Source organism: Camarhynchus parvulus, chromosome 1A (assembly GCF_901933205.1).
Source record: "Camarhynchus parvulus chromosome 1A, STF_HiC, whole genome shotgun sequence".
Lineage (NCBI taxonomy): Eukaryota > Metazoa > Chordata > Aves > Passeriformes > Thraupidae > Camarhynchus > Camarhynchus parvulus.
Genome location: NC_044586.1, coordinates 7,236,826 through 7,261,795, shown reverse-complemented (window position 1 = coordinate 7,261,795; position 24,970 = coordinate 7,236,826). Strand labels below are relative to the sequence as shown.

The 24,970-nt window shown below is 39.0% G+C and overlaps 1 protein-coding gene across 2 annotated transcripts in view; it reads right to left on the bottom strand.

Annotated features, from left to right (window-relative positions):
• Positions 1-24,970, bottom strand: part of PPARA (peroxisome proliferator activated receptor alpha) — a 275,101-nt gene that overhangs the window by 232,434 nt on the left and 17,697 nt on the right. For both annotated transcript variants that reach the window (XM_030960338.1, XM_030960342.1), the window contains exon 2: positions 12,690-12,760. The gene's annotated coding sequence lies outside the window, so the exon portion shown is untranslated. The remainder of the gene's footprint in view (positions 1-12,689; positions 12,761-24,970) is intronic.

The following is a 24,970-nucleotide window of genomic DNA, read 5'->3' as shown; positions in this document are numbered from 1 at the left end:
AAAATGCCTTTTCTGCCTCAGAATGGTAAGGCCAGTTGTTCTCTGGGCACCCAGCCACCTGAGGTGGAAGACAGGGATGGAGCAGAATGAAGCTCAAATAATCTAGAGGGAAATATTTGGTGAATGCTGCACAAATCCATGGGGCCAGATGAGATCCACCCAAGGGTACTGAGGGAGCTGGTGGCAATCCTCATGGAGCCCCTTCCCATCATTTCCCAGCAGTGCTGGCTCACCAGGGAGGTCCCAGGAGAAGGAAAGCTGGCCCGTGTGACACTCCTGTAAAAAGGGCTGGAAGGAGGATCCAGGGAGCTCCAGGCCTGCCAGCCTGACCTCTGTGCTGGAAAGGCCATGGAGCAGATCCTCTCGAGTGCCACCATGGAACACATGCAGGACAGCAGGGCATCAGCCCAGCCAGCCACAGCTTATGGGCCCTGCTTTACCTGATCTCCTAGGCAGTGTGACACCTCAGTGGAGGTATCTGCCTGGACTTTAGGAAAGCCTCTGACACTGTTTCTCACAGCATTTTCCTCATGGCTCGGACAGGGACAAGCTCTGTTCACTGGGTAAAAGACTGGCTGGATGTCTGGGCCCAGAGAGTGCTGGGGAATGGAGCTACATCCAGCTGGGGCTGGATTACACTGACAGAGCTCTTCAAGGAGCATGTGTTTTTTTAGCTTTCATTTTGCTTTTCCATTGGCAGGGCTGTTCTGTAGCAGTAAGACTGTAACTTGACAGACATTAACCTAATTTCTTCAAAGCACAGGTGCACATAAATGAACTGCCATGCCCTGTGCTGCAAAAATACTCTTGCAGTGCTGAGGTGCTAAACTAGTCCCCTCACAGTCTCACTGCTCTGGCTAAGGACATGAGAAACTGAGTTCTCTAATACTCCACAGACAGACACCAGAGAATTAATCTGTAATTTTGTCCTTTTTTGAGTTGTGAGACTGATAGAGATTTTTCTGACAGGCCATCCTGAAATCACTGACTGCCGTGAAGAAACAAGAAATAAGTGGAAATTAAAACCCACCAGAGAGCCCTATTAGCCTAATTTCTTTATCAGCACCAATGAATATGTTTTACTCCTACCTTACAGTTTATGAAAACTTTGCATGCACAAAACACATATGTTCATGTATCTGTTCATATACCTCTGGCACACGGGAACACTCTCAAGTCATTAAAATTTGTCTTGTAGGAGGAAGTGAGTAGGACTAATGGTAGAGACAGGCAGTCAGTGCTGGAGGAGCAGAAGGAAAAAACCCCATCAAATAAAAACTTCAGAATTGCAGTGGAGTTGTGAGGTACACTTAGAGTAAGACATAATTTTCAAAAGCACTTTAGCAGGAACAAGATTTGAACAATATCCTCTTTGAAATGCTGGAGCAGAACACCTGGTTTTGATGCACAAGAGCCAGGACAGAGCCAAGGAAAGGATGCAAAGTTCAGATACAGCAATTCATGAGGAGTCAGCATCCCAGCTCACAGCAGAATCACGACTGCATCCTCAGGTATGTGATCAGATTTTAGGGAAAGTAATTGAAAGAGGGATGGCTGAATGTTTCATCGTGTTCAGTGACTGCACTCCTGCAAACTCGTCCTACTGCATTAGTATTTCAGTCCTTCAGCAAATGCTTTGCAGAGTAGATGCCTCTAAAGAAAGTCAGGTAAGGACTCCATCAAATTCTCACGGCTCCAGAACGAATACTTTAAAAGAAGTATGATAATAAAATCAAGAAAGACTTGGGAAACATTATTTTCATTGCATTTACAGCCTCAGAAAGTAGTTATTTAATACAGTACTATTTACATTTGCTTTGATGTTTGCCTATTTTATTTTTCAGAAACGTAATAATCTACGGGACTAAAATAAGAAAGCATCTTTTTTTTTCTTTTTTTCTTTTTCAAGCATAAATCAAACAATAAATGCAGGAGAAGCTTACACATCATGCAGCCAGCTGAACACTATAGCAAGCCACTAATTTGTATGATTATCAAGAGAACAACATCATATTGACTTCATGGGTAATTAAGCTCAAGAGTCCTTGACTCTGACATAGGATTTCTTCTGAAAGACTTAACAAAATACATAACAGTCCAATAGCATATTTGGATCATGTAACTTACCCTGACATCATTCTGAACCACCTTTCAAGACAAACTACTGTCGTCTTGAAGGCAAACATGGCAAAATACTGAAGGTGTGGCAATATGAAACATACCCATGCAAGCATGAACAAACACAAAGGAAAGAACAGGGACACACAACCTTTTCCTACTTCAGGCAGTAAGATTATTGTGAGCTATTCCAGGAGCAAGAGTCCTGTAGGTGCCAACATGCGATTAACACGTACACATCCCACTATACTTCAAAATTCCCCATGCCCAGGACTGAGACAAGCAGCTTTTTTAACTGGAGCAGAGTTTATGCAGACCAGATGCAACCATAAAAATACAAACCACTTGAACCTTAATAAAATACACAGTAATGGAAATGTCGTAAAACAGATACTAAAACCATAAAATATTAACAAGCTTAATCAAAATGAACCAGGGTCAAAACCACTAAGTCCAACCATCATTTACAGAAGTACAACAAACACCAGATGTATTCTGATTTGGGGCAAGAGGAGGAGAGAAAACCTCCAAACCTATCTTCAGCATTGTAGCAACCTATAAGACAAAATATACAGAGCATTTAATATTTCACGGACTTGAAAAGTTACAGGTCTGTTACTAAAACTTAATCGGTCACAACTCATAATCTATTCTGTAAGAGACATCTGGTATGTGTTAATAATATACAAAATGAGGGCAGTTGGCATTTCTCTCCCCTCAATCCCTTTTTCAATGCTATTTTCTGAATAAATTTGCAAAACTCTTCTGAACAAGTAATTCCACTTTATTGCAAATCTATAAAATCCCAAATATTTCTAGAAGACATAGGTCCTTATAACTTACTATTTCTTACATGTATATGAGGTTATGGTTCAGTCATAAAAAGTAACATCTACGTGAAAAAGTCTGAAAATTAAGTAGCACATTTTTGTGCATACATGTATATAAAATATATAATTATGCAAATGTGACAAACCAAGAAAATGCCTCCAATATTCCTCCTGAAAATGATGTGCCACATCTAAACATTTTACCTCAGTATTCTCCTTTTTGCAGGAATGCAGTTCCCTGTTTACTAAACTTTCTAAACCACTTCAGTTCCTTCAAGGCAAACACTAAATTCCTTACTGTGGTTTGATACCAGTATGATGCTGCGATTGCAAATACCATGGCTGTATAAAATACAGTTTATTAACCATTATTCTACAGGGCAATTGTAGTCATCAACTCTATACTGATTTTGAAAGCAGCAGAAAGATATTTTTGCAGTTATAGATTATCAAGTTTAGGATTCACTTCTCCGAGATGATTGCTGTGCTTGCACAGATCCAGGCAAGTAACCAGACCTTTATGCACTTGTGGATCAAAACCTCTAAGTATTTGCAGTCCAAGCATTTAAAAAGCCTAAAAATTTATAAAGCAAACTTCAAAACATTGGTTGCCAGTTTCTTTGTTTCTGTTTCAGTAAGTCTCTGCAAGCATTTTCCTGGGTGGGAAACACTTGATTTTTTTTTTTCCTATTCTACAATAAAAGTGAAGATGTGTGGCTCAGAAACTGCAGCTTCAGGAAAAACACAAAGTATCATGAGACAGATATGAAAATCACAAAGAACTGGCAAGAATTTCCTACTGCAGGATTGAAGTTTGAGACTGCCAAATGAACTGAATTACCTAGCAGCCAAGTGGCTCATGCAGTTTTCTAAAAGCAAATAGAACTGCACTCCAGATCATCACATAAAATGAATGATGTGGGGAGGTTTTGGCTACTCAGGCAGGGGGGAGAAAAAATTAAGGATTAATAGCGTGAAGCATTGCCATGGATTTTCCCAGGTGACTGTGGGCTCTCACTCATTAGAAGTTTTTATGAATAGGTAAGACAGACATCTGTTGGGAATGAAGTAAGTACAGTTTATCCTCTCTCCAGGCAAAGGAGTGGCCAACATAACATCTGGGGGGCTCTTTGGAACCTACGTTCTGTGATGTTATACTCTGCAAATGGAGAATGGAAAAACGCTTCCCAACCAGTATTCAAGCCTTGCTGCAGTGCTTTGAAAAGGAGAGCAGGGCACTGAAAGCTTGGAAGGTTCAAGCTGGATGTTCTTTACCCAATACTGCTGTTCTCTAGTTCAGTGAACATTATTTCACGCATTGCTTGAGAAATCTCCAAATACGACCACTGCTGACAGATTTAAAATTTTCCTACTCTGAATTCCCTGGAAGCTACAGTTTTTCCTTTTTTTCTTTTCTTTTTCCCTGGAAAGGAAATTCCTTTATTCTCTTTAAGGATACACAGAGGCAAGAACATATTTCAAAATACTACATGAACCCTGTCCTGATCTGTCCCCCACCAGATATCACCCTGTAAATCTCTCCAAACAAACTTGTTACAGTCAGGTAATACTCCTGACAAACACTGATCCTTAATGACTGCCCTAAGTAGTTACATCTTGAACTCAGCAGATATACACTGTCACTTGATATTTAAGGTACCAACCTTGATTTTATTTATGTGAACACACACATGTGTGTGTGTGTATGGGAAAATCCTCTCTGGGGAGAAAGAGAGATTATAGCAAATGTGCCTAACATCATAGCAAAGTGAGGGGATCCACCCAGGAGAGGCAATTCCTCACAGGAATTGAGGGAGCTGTATTCATTTATGTGAAAGCTGCCCCTGACCTTGATTCTGACCTATCTTTCTGGAAATTGTTACTTTAAGCCTGGTTACCCTCTGTTCAGTGAGAAAAAAGCCCAGGACTCAGAGGTGGGGTGGAACAGGTCAGGCTCATAAGGCACAGAGCAGAGAGGAGAGCCAGTTGCCAGGGCTTTCTCTAGGGCCATTGCCAAACTCCAGAGGTATTTTAGAGGCCCTGAAGTAGCCAAACTCACTGTGAAACACTGAATGTGAAAACAGAAGGGCCAAACTTCTCCCAGAATCCAGTCCTGGGAAGCAGCTCAGAGCCTGAATGAATGGATGAATAGCTATACAACACATCCAAAGGCTCCCATCTAGCCAGGTGAGAGGCGGCACAGGGAACAGGGGTGTGAGCCCTGCTCTCCCTTCTCCCATGGGCACAGCAGGCAGGTCCAGAGCCACATCATCCCCTGGGCTGGCCACAGCCTGGCCTCACAGCCCACACCATCCCCTGGGCTGGCCACAGCCTGGCCTCACAGCCCTCAGTTAGAGATGGCCACTGCCCTTGCCACCGAGGCACCCAGGGACAGCACCACTGGAGACACCGGCACTCCGGAGCAAAAGCAATCTCCAAACAAGTTACATACTATCACCATGAGATTTCTTCTTTGAGATTTTAAATCTGATTTAAACTTGCAGTAGCGAGCATTTATACTGCACATGTCCCAAATTATTTACTTTGTTTTCTCAAGTAACCACATAGTCAAGCACTAGGAAACGTATTCTGAGCTGCAGAGAACAGGAATGGCACTGCACACCACTGAACCACCAGCCACTGGCATTTTCTAAACTTCACTCTGTGTTTCAACAATATTCTCTGCACACCTGAACTCAAAAATATCTTCAGGTAATCTGCAGACTCTGTTTGAAAGGGAAAAAAAATATTTTTTGGAACATTTCACTGCATTCTGAAGGTTGTTAAATTCCTATACTGAAGAAAGGGGGGAAACCTTCCCAGTTCCTTCTGTACACCACTAATAATTTATAGGGTTTTTTTATTATGTCTGTCCTTTTTTATGTCCTACCTCATATAACTAATTTCTTTCATTCCTATATGTCTTCATTTAGGAGCTTCTCTGCACTTACAATGAAATATTACATTTAAAATGAGAATGGTCTTTTTCTAGGTAGCTTTTCTGACAAAGTTTCTACTATGACAGAGTATGTCACATGTTATATAACTCAAATTAAGGACAGAAAACAGTATTTCTTAAATCCTCATAAAAAAAAAGGTTCCTTTTCTTATTTCCACCTTAGCCCCAACTCTCTATTGCTGTCTTCCATTTCAGTGTTTGGGATTAATATCATCATTTCTCAAGTCCTACTGCACCTGCCTTCCCCCTCTCTCAAAGCTCTCCAGTTAGGAACCTACTTGGAGAACTTCTAAACTGCATTTTTGTACCTGTACTTTTAAACTTATTTCCTAGGCTTTGCCAACTCATCAGTTTAACAAAATGATTTGTCATCTCATATTTCAAAGGTAGAGCCTGTCATGCAGGAACCCATCCTACTTTTCACATCCATCATCTGCACTAAATACTTGTCAGATCTGCAAACCTTTGGGAAATGGTTTTCTATCTGGGTGTAATAGCAAACAATAGGCATCTTGGTCATCTTTTCACACAGTATTCTTTTTTTATGAAGAATTTCATTTGGACTTTGCGTACTAAAAAATCTTTGTATTTCTTTCAACTATAGAGCTGCTGCTGGAAAACTTTAAAAAAATTTACTCCTGCTTTGAAGTTTAAAGTCAGCTTTTTAAAAACCTGAATATTATTTTTATTAGTGGTAATAATCAAACTATTCATGTGCAGAAGTATGTTCTAAAATGTAGATGTGGGCATGTAAATCTGTAAGGGAATGTGCACCACTCCTTTACTGCAACTTACAACACAGCTGCTGTAATTAAAATAATTACTAATTCTTCAATAAAGTTATGGCTCCTTCCAAATGTAAAAGAAAGCCAGTTACCTAACAGCCACCTTCAAATGGTTTGATTAAAAGCAGAAAACTTAAAGGTAGCATCATCAAAATAACATTTAAAAAAAAAAAGACCCCGTGACTAGGGAAGAAAAAGAATTTATTTCCCATAGTTAAAACACAACTGCTTTTCAGCTGGGCTATTAAAAATATTTTGTTTCCAGACACATATTAGTTATGTTAGAATTAATCTGAGGCAAATAAAATATTCAAAACAGTACTTTTAGATCTATAACAGAATAAAAGAAGAATTTAGTTTCATTTCTTCTTAAAATAACCCATTAATTTCATGCAGTCAGTATAAAAATCTGCAGTCTACATGTATTTCCTTTATGAAATCAACGCTCCCATCTGAGCTATAGACAGGGACACATTTATAAATCCTTCAGGAGCTCTTTTTACAGCACTTTAACTTTTTGTTCATGTGGGTGACATTACCCATTTAGCTTCATTTTAAGCACTATTTCTTTTATATGAGCTCGTGAGTTGCTGGACAAAAGATCCTTCTGGTTCTGAAGGAGAGTCAGCTGGAAAGCAGATATTCCTCACAGCTTCCCCCTGCCATTAAACACACAGAACCTGTGTCTTTGGCCAGAGAAACAGGAATGGGACAGAAAGCACAGTACTGGCCATAGTCAGAGCACAAAGAAATCCCAATGACCATCCACATAACCAGCATGGTACAAACCCACTTCTCTCCACAGCTGGCCTAAGAGCAATAGATAGATTTCAAATTTTCCCACCTCAGCTCATGTAAAAGTGGTGGCTTATAAGAGAGTAAGAAATACTGACAATTTAAAACACAAAGTGCAAAATACAGCATTCTCCTTCCATAAGCTTCCCTGAATCTTGATGCCACCACTTGCTCTATGGATTACACTCTGGACAAGCTGAAGGGAGGCTTTGCCAGGGGCAGAGCTCTTGGTGCAGACACCAGAAAGTCAGCACAAAAGGCTGCCTTAACCAGGAGCAAAAGAGATTGAGACAGGAAGGATCCTCTCCTTTCTGGCCCCTTTTATAGCGCTGTTGAGACACTTCATGGTTTTGTCTTCCTGGGATAATTGCAAAGTAAGGAATGACTATCACTGCTGTGCTACAAATAAAAGAGTGACTATGGGGCTATATTTTAAAGGTACTTAGGCACTTACTGGTATTTTAGCTCTTCACCTAATTAGCAGATTTAGTTGCAAATTCTAGCCTTGGGCATCAGTGTTTGAAAGCTGTGCTATCTTTTGAATCACCAGCTGCCCTGAGTTTCATGTTTAGTGCTACGTGTAACTTTAGTTAAACGGGAGAAAAAGAATATTCCAAAACTGAGAGAAATAGACTTCAAGTGATCAGGAATGAACAATTTGCAACAAAACATGTAACAGGCATTGGAGTTACGCCAAGACAGGATATTAAATACTGTAATTCAGATACTTTAGTAGCCTGGCCTTATATCTCTTAACCACATACTACTTCTGTTACATTATAGTTTCTCATTTCATTCTGAACTTCTAGTTCATAATGCTCCAGCCTAGGACAAGCAAATATCTACATTCATTTCACTCTCAGTTAAGTATCTGTTATTTAATCTTTTCATATTGTGTCTTTATGTGAAGTTAAAAAGAAATGGTTAACTGCATTAGGCTGCACACCACAAATAGTATGTTTATACAGCTATGAAATTCTCTGTTAACAAATTGGGAGCTATGTAGAATTAAATGGGTTAGAAACATCTGTAGAACAGCTCCCAGCACCATTACTGCATGGAGAAGTTGTCAACACAGGTAGGAATTCTCAAACAGGTACCTTAAATGAACCTAGAAACATTAATATTTCAAACTTCCCAAATCAAAATGAAATATTATAAGGCTAACACTTATTCTTCTATTTTACAGGACAGTGCACATTCACAAATTGTATCAGATCTATATTTATGTCACTTCAAAATAAAAAAAAAAATATAGCAAGTGTTTCCCACCTTGGTTTCCTTCACAGCTTCTATAGACTGTTCAGTGTAATCAAACAAGGATCACTTGGACTAAATGATAGCTGAGTGTCCTTTGTGACAGAAGTATGAACTAACTCTCATTCTGCTACACTGGGTGCTGTGACACAGAAACCACTGGCCTCAGTGTGCAGCTCTCCTGGGTGCCACACACTTTTAGAGCTGGCACCATTTCCCTCCTGCTGGGCAAGCTAAGAGCACAGGTCTCTGCACCTGAAACTCATGATCCCTTATGAAGGTAAGAAGGCACCATGCTGGATTTCATTCATCACAGACCAGCCACTAAAACGTACAAGAAAATGCAATGCTGTCTTTTAGTATTGAATAAAAGCTAACACTGACTTTAATACTGAATGCAAGGATTTAACAATGCCTATTACTAATGAACAAGGATTTTTCAGGTCAGTTTAAATTTAGATTAACCAGTTGCTGGTCAATCAATTTCAATAGCCATTTAAAATAGGCAGGTGTGTGTCTTCTTTTGAACTTCACAATCACAATCTAATCAATTAAAGTAATGCTGGTAAGAAAGAAAAGCAATGCTCTCACAGAGGACAGCCACTGCAAGTTCCTGTTGTCAGACTATAATACTTGGGCTTTATTTGATGTGCATGTTTGGATAAGCAAACAACATCACAGAGAGATACTAAGACTTAGCTTTTTCCTTCTGTGCCTTTTAAGTCTTATGGATATTTAGCTTTTCAAAACAGTTCTGTTATCCAAAAGTTAAGTTCTATGGCTATTCCACCTAAGCCCTGGAGCCTTCTAGCCTGCCACTATAACATGGAGTAGATAGGAGAGAGAATCTCTCAACAAGTGACAGGATCAGTATCACAGCTTATGATCATATTCTATCAACAGCCTGAAAAAGCCTTTACCATGTCTGTCTTTTGATTGATTAGCTAAAAACCAAACAAATGAAAACCAGCACCTGCCCTAGAAAGGCAGAACCTACAAACAGCAGCAGCCCATTGAATTATATGTGGCTGAGAAAATGACCAGAGGGGAGAAACCAGGTCATCTTCAATTTACCAGTTCACTGGTCTCCAGGTGTCAATGCTCCGTATATGTTTATTAATCCAACACCCAGTCTCACAATCCATTAGCTACATCTCTGCAAATTTCTTGTGCTGAAATGTGTAATTAATAGTGTCTGGTTGTTACATTATTTGTTCTGCAGTCACAAGAGCTAGTCCATTTCCATGTTTTAGTTAGCAAGCCTGGGAATGTCTGCATATGTTGATCATCCAGTGCTAAGCAATTGAGTTAGTGACATTTAGAGGCACACAAGACTCTTGTAACTCAAAAAATCTGTTCCCGTACGTACTTTAAAAGAGCTGACCTCAATGCAAGCAAATGAGTCCAAAAGAAAACAGGATAAGTGAAGGCTAGCTGGAAATTCTAACCACCTTGTCATCTTCTCACAATTCTTTATGTAACTCTTCCAGAAATACACCATGAAAATCAGGCAAGTGTGAACAGGTGTGTGGTGTATTCTAAACCCTCATCAATATCCTGGTTACTGAGCTGGAATCCCAAACAGCTCAGAGCTCACAGTGCTCCCTGAATCACTCAATTCAACAGCAACCATGAATACCAACTTCATTACCCATGGGATCACTTATGCATCAAAACAACACTCATCCTGCTTTTGGGAACAGCTTTGGTCTTCTCCTGGGGCAAGAACAGCACATCATCCTCGACAATGGAGTCAGACTGTGACCACCTGACCACTCCCAGAAACCCCTCCTACCAGCCAGTCACAACACCCTATGGATGTAACTCCAAAAATCAGTCATGGGTGGCAGTACAGTTTGGAATACAAAAGGGATGTCTACACTTCAAGGCTGAATATATGCCACTGAGCTGGATATACAACCAATAGGAATTCCATCACCACAGAAACCAGGCACTCTTGAAGCTTGAAACATGTCCAAACATTTACTTGATCTTATAACCATACATATGTAGATTTCAAATACAAGCAAAATCTGCATTTTGCACTGCTGCTATTCTTTCAGCTGGGGAAAATGACTAAGGATAAACCAGGACAAATATAAGAATACAGAGAAAAAAATGGGAGAGAACATTGTTTTGGATTATATGATGCAAGTACAAGAAATTTTATTGAGATTTCTATTTTATTAAAACAACCAAGTAGAAGCATAACTGAGAGCCTGAACCTAAAAATTATCACAGCAGGATTCATTAGGTGGATCACCCAAAAGCTGGGCACATAAATTCTCATTTATACTTAGGCACCTATTCCAAGCCAGTCATTCCACCTCTTTCTGTAGGCAACCTCATAAGGCCTGAGTAGAGCACCTGCTTTAGGATGGCCCAGGGAGGCATAAAAACCATCAGAGGGCTAAAACCATGCTGCAGGAACCTGAGGGTTGCTATTGCTCCCCTCATCTCTCACATGACTGCAAGGACATAGTGAATGCCTACAGCCAGTTCGAGGCATCTGAGCTAGCCAGATTCCCAAATCACACTTGCCTTTCTCAAAAATCTCATATTAAAAAACACAGAAAAGGTATCATTATAAATATTGCTCTTTACAGAGCTCTAGAACTATGAAGCACTGACCATTTTTTTTAATACAATGAGAGTGAAGTTTACTTTATTTATGTATGCTTTACTCTGGTTTAACATTAGAAGTATTTTATCTTCTTCACCTGGTTTAAAATTGATGAACAAAAGAGTGTATGAGAGTCTGAAAAACAACCTCTGCACATATTCTAGGATGATAATCACATTTGTTGGTTTGTTGTTTAGGCACATAATTTTAGAAAGGGATATATGGAAAAAAAAATCAACTGGGAGAGAAACATGACTATAAAAGTTCTGAGAAAACTAGTTTGTGAAAAAGATGTTTTATGTCTTCTTTACAAGGGAAATTAACCACAAGAAAGACAGAAATTTTATATTACAATAAATTTTAATACATTGCATGCAAAATAGTTCTGTTAAATGAGGCATTAAAAAAAAAGAAAAAAGAGATAATACTTCACTGCCACTCCATCAAAAGCTGATGCATAATTCGAGAAAAGGCACAAGACATGAATTTCATGGCAAAAGAAGAAAATAATGCAATGAAAAAGTCTGTAGGCATGTGTGTGAGTTTTAGCCAATTCCTCCAACTAGCTCAAATTTGTATCCGCTTGAGTTTGCAGAGCCCCTTTTCTTTAAAAATAAAACAAGTGTTTGAGACACCTTTCTTTCCTTTTTATTTCCTGTCTCCCTTGAATTAAATTGTAATAGATTACTTTCAGAAAAAATTTTAGATTCTCATCTATTTTTCGAAGTAATTAACTCTTTTCAAAGCCAAATAATTGTTGTCATATATTGCAAGAGTTCTATTGTCATTACATTGCAAAGGTTCTATATTGCTAGAGTTTCATACCTGCTTGATGCTTCTTGTAGGCAGCTCCTCTAAGCACCAACTCATCCTCACAGCAGCCAACTGACTCCAGCTCCCACCAATCCACTCTTTTATAACACTCTTCTTATGGGCTACAGGTGTGGCCTGTTAACATCAGGCCTGCTCCTAATCCTTAATAATTGGCTCAGGTGCAACTCTTTAGGGGGTGATTACTTTCTATACTACCTTTATTTACTTATGTTCTATCCCCCCACAAATAATAACATTATAGCAAGAGTATTCTGCTTTTATATATGCAGGATATATATATGTGTAAACCTACAAGCAGGTTTACACATCAGCTCTTGTAAAGGCCATTCAGTCCCAGGTGAGGGACAAGCCCTGGGTGACACTGCTCCAGGACTGCCACATCCAGCAAGGGCTGGAACCACCTTGCTGGCAGAAATGGTGGTGTCACACTGCCTCTGCTGTAAGGGGACAAGAGGCTGTGGGACAGGTGTGTGGGATATGGATCATACCTGCCATCACAGTGAAATCCAGGCACGGCTTCCTGGCCTTGGTGTGGCACTCACCAGTCCTCATTCGGGGCCTGAGAAACAAAAACAAACAGCAAAAGCAGCCATCAGCATCCACATCTGCAATGTCTGAGCACAAAAAGGCCTCTCCCCTGTCACCCCACAATGACCTGCTCCTAAGGGCTCTTAGTCACAGGCTGTTCCACAGCAGGAAAGGCAAGAGCATGCAGAGCTCACCTAGGCTTGCCCAACGCAGCAGTGAGATCTGTGAACAGGAATGGAGCCTCTGTGTGACTGAAGCATCCTGCCAAACTCCAGCCATCACCCTGGCACTCTATGCTGCCATGTGTTTTTGTATAATACTCCAATAAGAATTTCCAATCTACCAATTTGTCATGGAACAGAAAATAATCCCATACAAATAACAGAAAAATCCCATACAAAATATGCTTGCAAAGCAGCAATAACTTTGGGGTTCTGTAACTATGACATTTGAAGTTTTATGAATATTTTAACTAAAAATAACTTCTTGGTATTGTCAAGTGAGATTAAATACTAATTGAGCAATTGTTGCACAAAATTGTAAGTCTCTCTAAAGTTTAGAGCAAATTATACAAAGTTTAAGATATTTTAAAATGAAGATATGTCGCAATAGGACACGAAATAAAACAACGCGGACACTGCAACTCCAAGGTAAGAAGAAGGGAAGTTTATTCTCTGGCTCCAATATTTATAGACTTTCAAAAGTGAAAGTGGATTGGATGATAAAAATGCCACCTCTCCAATGACACTGGACAAACCAACAGTCCATCACATTTCTCTTCCTCCAGAAAAGAATGTAAAACAATAATTATTTACATAAAAGTACGTGAGAAAGTCCATTACAAGAATGTAAACATCAGAAGGCTCAGGAGAACTTAGAAGAACAGGGCAACAAAGATATGTTGAAAGTGGTTATTTAAAAAGAAAAGCAGTCCTAAATATAAAAACTCAGAACTTGAAAGAGCCTGGTATATATTATAGTATGTATTATAATTTAACCCTGACCTAGGGGGTGAAAAGCTAATGCCACAAAATTTATCTGTGGTGACAAACCTTCAGATAAACCTGGCCTCAAACTCTTATAAATTTAAACAATATCCAACCAATATTTAAATAATTTTAAATAAAAATAATGGAAGACTACTCGAATTTATGGGGTGAACATTTACAATTTTTGTATTTGCCTGAAGTTTTTTTATTTTACTGAAATAAAATGCTGAAAGTTTTTTTATTTTACTAAACCAAACTGCTTTGATTACAGAAGAGACACTTGAATTGGCAAAAAGCACTTAGATCTCACCTGTGAAAAGTACTGAGCCCAAATAAAGATGTTACTTTATCTTCCAAGGGACAATGAACTTGTAGTCAATTTAGAGGTGAAAAATATATACTGAAGGAATATTTTTATATTTGGTAAAGCTACGTATCTTGTAAAATTAAATATCTAAATCCAATTCTTAAATATTGATCTTACATAAGAACTTAACAGTTAATACTAAAATGATACTACATCTGAATGAAACCCTCTGTAAATATTTGTACTATTATAAGTCATAAAAAATACATGCCTGTATTAACTTTGTACGAACTAGTGAGATATTTGCAGGATAATGAGTTCTTCTCAGTGTAAACCACTAAAATGCAGCAGACTAATTTCTCTCTTTTGGATGCTATATCATACACAACAGGAGATGTGGAATACATTTTTACCCTCCTGAAATTCTCTAAGAATCTCTCATTGCCACTTGCAGTCATTCTCCCACACAAAGTTAATGAGAAAGTGCTAGCTTACATTTCACTTCATTTAATTAAAGAAAATAAATGTTATTTCCTAGGCAGGCCAACACAATAGAAAATCCTAAAGTTAATAGCTATTATAGTTTAACCTGTCAAGCAAAAACACTTTGTAAAGGCAAACAGCCCTGTCTGATATCCATGTGATACAAACAAAGCCATCTCAGTATCATGAATAAACCATGAGAGTGCTGATGGAACTAGAATGGCTCCAGCTTATCACCAGAAATCCATTCTAGGTTTCTCATGCTGTATAAATCTGAATGAAAAAACCTTGAGTGAGTTGATAGTTCATATTCAGATGCAACATCTCATGTTTCAGTTTACATGCCCACTGCCCCTTGTCCTGTCTGGGTACCACTGACGAGAATCTGGTCCCATCCTCTTGATACCCACCTTTCAGATACTTTATTGCATTCATAAGATCCCCTCTCATTTGTCTCTTCTGCGGGATAAAAAAGCCCAGCTCATTTCTCTTATTTGTGGTTTTAATAAAAAATAAAGTGCAAAGGAATTGTTGAAACTAATTATAGGAAAAACCCTGACCTGTGCAAAGGGCCTGTGAAAGATATTCAATACCACCTAAAACCCTTTTGCTAGAATACTCAAAAATCTCCTGAGGGTCTGTGAGAGAAGTGCCTACAGACTGCAAACCATTTGGAAGGAAAAGCCTGGACATTTGTCAAAGAATAAACTGCACAAAGGCCCCTAAAGAAAGGGAAGGAAGTCCTTTTCATGCATTTAGAGTTTCCACTTCTACAATAAAGACACACTACACTGTAAAAAAACACCACTGGTTCACCTTGCTCCCATGAAAACTGCACTGGGCAGCTCTGATTATAACAGATACAGGAAAAGTTAAATTCTGCTTGTTTTCATCTGATCTAAAGAGAAGTCATGCTCTGGCGCTCAAAACAATCCAGCACTATACTTCCACAAAAATGAGCTTCAAGAGTCCTCTGTAAAACTTGTCACCATTTCCTCACATTGTATTTTCAGTGTGAAAAACACAAAATAAAGGAAGTTACTTCAAACATTATAGAAGGCAAAGTGAAAGGACAACAGAAAAGGAGAGAATCAATATTATCAAAAACACAGTATTGCAAGATAGTGTCTAGCTTAATAAAAGACAATTTAGTGGCCTGTTTAATTACTGAGTTTGAGGTACTGGTATCAGTTTTTTATACAGTTAAATCAGTTAATCAGTTGATTAACAGTTAAAGTCATCTGCATATATAAAAAAGCATGCTCAGCAACACAAAATTAACAGATGTTAAAACACAGAAACCTGGTTGGTCCTGCCTTTGCTCTACAGTATCTCACCATGAATGACCACACCATACTCGCCCAAAAGCAGCCAGCAAACACGCATGGCGGCTGGGAATTCATTCCCTGTTGCAGGAATACTCTGCCCAGTGCCCAGTCAGACCATGACTGTACCTGTTTCACCTTTCACATGTGACACATGACAGAATACAGTTATTCCTACATGCTAACTTTAAAAAACCCCCAAAAACACCCAACACCAAGCCTTTTTAATTGCTACAAAGTAAAACTGGGAGCCTTCAACAGGATTCACTTTCGTGGTGTTACAAGACACAACAAAAAGTACAAACTTGGCTTTGGCATTTCCTTTCATGAGGCTTGGAAGAGCTCAATATAATGAAAACTGGTTTTATTTGCAATGGCCACAGAAAGTTTTGCTCTAAAAACTCACAGTTGTGTGCGTGTAGGGGTTTTGCCTCTTTGTCTCTCATACAGTGGATAAATTGTTCAGAATTCAGATTGCTACAGAGAAATGCGGCCTCTGTAATTGCTATCAAGGTCAATGAGAAAAGTGTAAGTGCTTAAGTGATGGATATATAATTTACATCACCCTGGAGCAATGTTAACATGAATTTTCAACCTGTTTAATGTTTATTCAAATGCTTCAATTGTGAAAAAATAAAGTTACTGCCTGAGTCTATTCAACAAAATTTCTGTCTTCAAATCTGTATACTGCTTTTTTCCTAACAATCTAGAGCAAGATTTAGAAGAACTGGATTTCAAAAAACCAAAATTAAAGTCAAATGGCTTACCTTCCTTTCAAAATATGAACAACACCAAGTTGCTCCAGGTCGAAAACAACAAAAATGTAAAACTATAAATAGTAACTTTATTTCCTCACAATTTGGGGGTATGTTTTTTGTGCAATTAGTTAACTGTTGTTAACATTTATTGAATTAAGCTGAAACATCTCAATTCCAATACACAATCTGCAAAGTTCATTCTCTGGACGACATCTGTTACCAAAATGCTGCTAAGAGAAAGCAGATTTGTTTAGGTTAGCCAGGAATGTGTTCCCAGTGGATTTCAGTTACAAGGATACATAGGTAGTGAAATGACAGATATCTGTGATGAGGAATTCTGACCCAAATGTACTTTATGTACTTTAAATTGCTTTATTTATCATTCCTATTTAACACCTCCTTAAAGCCACTTGGCACAGTTCTGAGATCAAAGTGACCTTTTGCTAAAGAGCAAAATTGATGCATAGTTCATTAACCAAACCAGAAAACACTACTCTTGATGATAGGAGAAATGCAAAAATACCAAATTCACCTTCTTTCTTTGTTTTCCTTCACACCTCTAATTAGAAAGCACACAGCAGTGGGACTATGCTAAGTTTATCATAAGTACAGGAAAAAAAAAGAGGAAGTTACTGAATATGCCCTTTTACAGCTCACAGCTTTGACTTGAGAAAACAAATAGCCTGCTATTCTGAAGGTATTTATTTTACCCTAAGAAATATAACATATTCTCCACACATCAAAGAGGACATTACCTTCCTCAGAAAAAGATGTTTTGTCAAGTTTGCCAAAAATATACTTCAACTCATGCACCTGACTATCTCTTAGGAACAAAACTGAATCCTCCTAAGTCACTGAAATACCACAGAATTATGTATTTGGTAAGATCACATTTTATGCAGCTTGTCTGCAAATCCTAAAACCAAAATTTGGACTCAGTCAGTGCCTTGGTTAAAAATACTTGGAAAAACAGTGCAAGTACCAAGGGGCATTAGAAGGAGATGTGAAAATTCTGACCAAGAGGGCTGCAATGCCAGTAGATGTGGTAGAGGAAGGCAAAGGCAATCTAAATTGCAGAACAACACTATCAAGCAGATGTCATGTCACACTCGGTCTGTGTGAACTGTAAGAGAAGCGCAAAGCAAGGACCAATTCAGAAGAGACTGTTTTCTTTTTCAGGGCATATCACAGAATCTCTGAGTTGGAAGGGACCTTTTGAGATCCCCTGCTTAAGCAGGGTCATCCAAGCCAGGCTACCCACAACCATGTCAAGTCTTGTCCTGATTCTCTCCACAACCTCTCTGGGCAGCCTCCTTTGGGTTTTGATTATCCTTGCAAGAACAAAGTTCTTTTTCTTGTGCTTAGATAGAATTTCATGCTTTTTTTTTTGTGCTTCTTGCCTGTCACTGGGCTCTACCAAGAAAAAGTACACTACCAAGAAGACCCTTGCACATTTGTCAAGAATAAACTGCACTGCATTTAGAGTTTCCTCATCTTCATCTCCTGAATAAACACCTCTGGTATTTATACACATTGATAAGACCAGAGCCCTCTGAATTCCAAACCTTCCCTATGCTGAAGAGTCCCAACTCTAAATCTCTCGCCAGAAGAAAGATACTCCAGTGCCTTAGTCATTTCCATGGCTCCTCGCTGGATTCATGCCAGTATATCCAAGCTTCTCTTGTACTTGAAAGCCCAGGACAATACCCAGCAGCCTAGATATCATCTCACCAGGGCTCAACCTGCTGTCCATGCTCTTCCTAGTGCAGACCAAGTTGCTTTGGCTTGGTGACCATCAGGATCCCAAGGTCCTTCTCAGCAGAGCTGCTTTCAAGCATATACTGGTGCATGAGATTGCTCCTTCCCAAGAGCAGAATTTTTTATTTCCCCTCACAGAGAGGTTCTTCTCTGACCTTTCCCCAGCATGTCCAGGTCCCTCTGGGTGGTGGCACAAACACCTGGCACATCAGCCATTCCTCACAGCTTTGTATCATTTACCAGCTTGATGAGGGTGTGCACTGCCCCATCGAGGCCATTAATGAAGATGTTAATTGGTGCTGGCCACAGTACAGACCCCTGAGGCATCACACTAGTGACTTGTCTCTGGATGGACTTCTGCCACTCATCACAACTGCCCGGGCCCAGCCATTCTCAGTCCCCCTCAGTATCCATTTATCCAACTCTTACTTCCTTGGCTGGTTTATTACAGGTAGTGTTGAAAGCCTTACTGAAGCCAAACTAAGCAGAATACACTGCCCTCATCCACCAAACTTGTCACCTCATTACAGAAAGCCATCAGACTTCATAAGCATGATTTCCTCTTCATAAAACCAGGATAAAAACTTCTAATAGTCTTCCTGTCCCTCACACTTCTGGAAATCGTTTCTAGGATTAGTTCTTCCAGTAACTCACCTCCTGAGGTGAGGCTGACCAGCCCACAGTTCCACTTCCTGAAGGCATCTGCTTTACCTCAGCCTTCAGAAACCTCTCCTGAATACAAGAACTTTTCAGAGATAATCGAGAACAGCCTTGCAATGACACCACCCAGCTCTCACAGAACTCATGGATGCGATTCCTTAGGCCCCATGGACTTACAGATGTCCTTACCTGATCCTCCTCCACCAAGAGTGAGCCTTTGTTGCTTCACACTTCTCTTTGAGTCTCAGAGATCTGGGTTTCCTGAAAACTTGTCTTTTTATTAGGGGATCTTAACATATTGACCAAATCCAAAGCACTTCCACATCCTATTCCCAGCTCCTCCCCACAAAAGACTGCACGTGAACAGCAGTATTTTCTCCTGGTACTTCTCTACATGTAGTTATTTAAAGTTAGGAACTTCTATTGCAGTTCATGACAATAAGATGATGTATAGTAAAAGAAAAATCAATGGAAAATGTACAGAAGAGCAATTCCATTGACTGAACTATTCAAAATTAAAACCAAACAAAACTCATTCCAGCTTAAAGCATGAGGCAGAGAAACATGATGCTTCATGTAGAAAACTTAAAATCACTGTGGAAAACTTACATTGATTTTAGATAAGCCTTAAAGTAGCCAACTATAATAATTACTTCTAACAATGATGAAAACAAAGACTACCCTTTCACATGAGAGGCTTTTGACTGTTCCGTAGGATTCTTCCTTTATATGGAATGAACAAATACAGAGTCATTTAAAGACTAAAAATTAGAACATATGAAAAATACCATTGCGGTGAGTCTCATGTGAAGTCCACCAGAAAATGCACTCTGCCAAACTGGCACAATAAAATCGGTGCCCTTGACATCAATCCAGCTCAATCAAGTTAATTAACATAAACATAACAGGAACTCAAGCCTGTACATAGGTTTATTACTAACAGCATTTCTAATGAAGGCTTGAAAAATACCTTCAGGGATATTGCCAGGTAAGATTCTGACAGTGCCTCTGCATGATCATGACAACACGCCTAATAACCTTTGAGAAACCAGAAATCCTGCCATGCCAGACTTTGATTAAGGACAAACTTTGAAATCAGGAATCTTTGTTGTATATGCAAGAAGGCTGCACCAAATTATATACATGCATCTGAAGTACCATAAGTGTTCTTTCACACATGGAAAAATATTGTTTGTTGAAGGACAAAAGAAAGTACGGATCCAAAATCTGTGTGCCAGACATGCTGGAAAACTGCATAAATATATGGAGAGAGGATGGGGGGGAAAAAAAATCAAACTCAACCCAAACCCACACAGTGACCAGCTGCAACAAGGCAACAAATACCTCAATGAGAAGCAACAGCTGGAAATAGTCAATTCCAGGACCTACTGCAGACAGAAGCAGAGATCCCAAAAATGTAACAGGCCTAGATGGAAGTGACAAGAAAATATGTTCTACAAAAATCAGCATATGGAATGAGATTGTTTTTCAGTGTGCAGAGAACCAAACTACTAAATTGTTTTTATTCTTCTTTTTCCATAAGTCTTAAAGTTGTTCTAACCATCTATTCCCCTTCCTTTCTCAGACTCCAACATTGTGATGCTGCAGTTAAGGAAATAAAAGTTTCTTCAATGTTCTTTGCTACAAGTCTCCGTACTCAAATTTTGTGACAAGTGTTTGCATCTTGTCTAAAAAAGTTCAGAATTGTGTCATTAATCAACATAGTATCTACAGAAAAAAAATCTTTTTCCATTATAAAATAACTTATCTCACACATTTGCTTTCATTGCATATTAGCTACCAGGACAAAGAATCAGATATCAGTGTTTGCTTGTTCTCTTTACTTTTCATCTCATGTTTTTATCAATCCTAAGGACTGCTAAGAAATACCCACCCTGGTAAAAGGGGATGGTCTAAACAAACCCAAATTCCAAACCTAGTTACAGCAGCAATTCCTCATGACAATTTGCACAGATTCCCACTATTACTCTGGATTTCTCTTGTATCAAAACCCACGTGCAACATCTGCACATGTTTTTTTGTCTTTGGGGAAGGAGAGGACTCAAAGTTTACTGACATAATGGAAAGATGGTATTGAAGGAAGCCAGAGAGACATGGGCAGAACAGAATCCCCAAGCAGAAGACAGTAACACTGGAGAAGAAACACAAGGAATGGCAGATCTTGCTGGTGGCATCAAGCAGGAAAGCCCAAAGTAGGAAAGAGCTCAGCTAACCTCCAATTAGCTGTAAAGATGCACATTTGCTCTGCTTGGTCTGTGTGGGGTTAGGAAGGCTTGTTAACTCCCTGCAGCATGTTTGGACATGTTAATCACTTTGGGATCAAAATAATAATCCTGGCTTTCCTATACAGTGCTAAAATACAGCATCAATAGGCTTTTCAAATACTATTTACATGGTATGACTCATTAAGTGCTGTTTCAGTGCCATTCTTCCATACACATAAAGGGGGAACAGTGACTCCATTCCAAACTGAAAGAGTGACAGCTATTTAAAGGGGGGAGGCCACATACAGACACCAATTTAGTGGTGCTGAACCTGCCCACTCTGGACCTGAATCTGACCAAAAATACCAAACTGGAATAGAACAAATATGCTCTTTGCAAATATCTCTACTAAAAACAGTGAATGCATTAAAGTAGAAATAAGAATCACTAGTTTTGATGATAACATTAAGTTAGCTTCACACTTATGTTTTTTTAATTGACGCTTAGAAATCATCACAAAGTAAAAAAACAGTAAATTTTCTTAATCTATGTACATAAACCTCAATATCCAGTACATTTTTGATTTCATCTTTAGCCACAGACAGAAAGGTTCAACAAAGTAAAGTGACTTGATTGTGGTTTAACCTCAAACCTCTGGCAAAACCTGGGCTGCTGAGCTCCTCAAGAAAAGGCAGGGGGACAGAAGGGCAAATTTTGCTTCTTTAAGTCCTTTGGTTTCCGCACATATTCAGATATGGGTGGATACAAAGCCCTACGCTCTACAGATGACTTTATAATTTACTCAGTGCAACAGTAAGTGATTACAAGCATTCACTTTGCCTGTTATTTCTGTAATTTTCAAATCTGCCTTTGCCTACGAGCTTTTTTCCCTTGTTTCATCTTGGGTTTTTGGGGTCTGAGTTTTGTTAACTATTGGTCTTGATTATGCTGTTATAGTGTGATGATTAGTCACCTCCAATACATCATATTCTCTATTTTTTTAATTTTACGTCAAACTTCAATTAAGAGGTAAAGCAATTTAACACAAAAGACTTTTTAGTGATCTCAAACTCTTTTGTGCAAAACACAGGCCAACCCAAATACAAGTGAAATTCCTCCTTCAGTTCATCAGTCTTTTCATCATCGGTACAGTGATTTTATAAACATATTCAGAAAACTAATATCAGTGGTCACAAGCATCAAAGCAAATTCTCAGTTTTTACTTAGGCAAATGCCAGCTGATTCTTCATGTCATGGTCACCTAGCTGTAATTAGAAATACCTGTGGCAAAGGCCACACTGAATCCCCCACTGACTGAGCTTTCTCTGTAGGGCAATACACATAATAATATACTTGTGTGTATCTGTGTATATGGTGATACGTGCCTGTTTATAACAAGCAATATAAAAAGGATCAAGTAGGATTTGTGATAAGTATTATGTGTAATTTGTTCCAGTTTAGCACTTTTTAGACACTATGACATCATTGTTAATTCCAAACCTCTTGATGCAGTTAACCTGATTTATAAGAGTATCGCATTCCCACTTGGGCACAAGAGAAACAGAATACTGAACATCACCCCTAAGACCCTTCCCAAAGGCACCATCCAGTGTTTCACTGAAGAACTTAAACTCTAATAACACAAAATCCCAGCCATTAAAATCCTTCACACATGAACATATCCACTTACTGTTTCAACAAAAATCCTCTAACTCAGAGCTGCAGCTCTCCTGAATAAATTGATTCTTTGTTTTACTTTGTCCCCACCTAGGCAATAAGAGATATTAGAACTGAATATAAGGAACATCATTATTAACAGATTGTATTAATTACCTTATTAATGATGTTAAAAATTATGCAAAACAAAGAATACTCAAGACTTTACTATGGACCCAAATGGTCACTGTGTCAATGGCAGCCAACACATACACATTTCTGCCAGAATAGGAACCTAAAATGAAATTCCTTCTAAGTAAATTAGCAAAATTTCCTTCCCTCAATATGTTCCTTAGTGGAACAGCTAACATGGTAAACCTGCTGTCTAACAAAAATTCCAGTGAATCCCTGCATTACTGTTCCAGTAGGTATGCAGCAGAAGAACTGCATCAGCCAAACTTTAAATTAAATCTGAAATGCAGGACATTATAGAAAAAAAAAATTCTATTTGTACAAAGAATCCAGCATTGAAAGAACATGGAAACACTGTATGTCTACTCTCAGCTAAAATGCAGAAAAAAATTGCTTGCTAAATTCATTGTCTGAATTCTCCATGTCCCCACATGGCTACACCACGGTTGCATTCCCCTACAGCCAAGAGATGAAAGCAGGAATAGCTGAGTATTCAGATGGCTGCAACAGTGAGGTCTGGAATTCCACTCACTCATTTAGATCTGAGCAAAGCCCATGATGTTATGCAACAATTGTTTCTTGGATTGCATCACACATTTACTTCATGTAAGATTCTGATTATTTTAAGTACAGAATTAATCTTTTCAGATGCAGGTCTGAGCTGGCAGTACAAACGAGCAGCTGCTCCACTGGGTGGTTTTAGTAATATTCCTCTTCCATGGAAAGCAGGGAGTTTGTAGTGGTGACACCAACAAGAAATGTGATCTCTCTGTTGAAAGGTGTAAGACATAGCTGGAGCCATAAATCATCAGCTGTTTTGAAGGCCAAACTCAGAAACTTGCTTGGCTTTCTCTCAGCTTGCCATCAAACATCCATCCTCAGCAGGGACAAAACTGCTCTTCCAACAGGTACTTCTAAAAGACCTTTTCTACAGGACCTGCTGCAGTGATGTAGGGCATTCCCCTAGATCCTGTAAAATTTTCTCCTTCATCTTTGGATCACTAATTTATTTCTTTTTTTATTTTAAATTCTCCCCAGACTCAACACATCACAACAGCACTGCAATGCCATGACCTCTGTCTCTGCAAAACAGGACTCAATCACCTCAGCAGAGGCACCACCAGGACAATGTAAGCCCTCCTAGGGCAGGGCTGTACTGCCTCTGATGAAGATAAGGCAGTTCTTTCCTTTATTCGCTTCCTTTTTGCAAACTTCTTTTAAAAACTTGCTGAGTGTGGACAATCCTCAGACAATTTCACTTTATCAGGGATGGACCAAGCTTCTCCTTCCCCCATACATGTAATACTCCACAAATCCTGCCAACAATCCCTGTGCTTCCCACTACCACCCATTAGTTTGTCTGTTCTGCTGCCCCAGGGCTGCACAGAGCTGGGATGAGCCCATAGAGAAGGTCTTGTAAGAAATTACAGTATCTAACAGGGCACCCCTGTCAGGCCTGGCAATAGTTCAGAGGTCACAAAGACAGACATGGGACAACTGAATAATTCTCATCTCCTTAGGAAATCCAGTTAAAGCAAAGTTTGGGATACTATTAAAGCTTTTCTCTGCAAAATCTAAGTCTGAAGTTAAACACAACAGCACAGCAATCTTTAGTCTGGAAGTCTGAGAGAGAACTACCACAAAGCTTCTGTGGTGCATGGAAGGTGAAACATGGTAAAACTCTGGTTTTATGCACTTATGAAAGCAGACAGGAATCATTGGCCAAAAATTTTCTAAATATAAAAGACAAATTTTAGACACTGGAATGGCTAAAATGAACATTATAGGTGAAAACTGCTAGACCAACCCTAATGTGGAAACGTATGCATTTTATGCAAAATCATAAATACTAACCTGCATGAATGAAATTCAGAACTACTAATTAAAA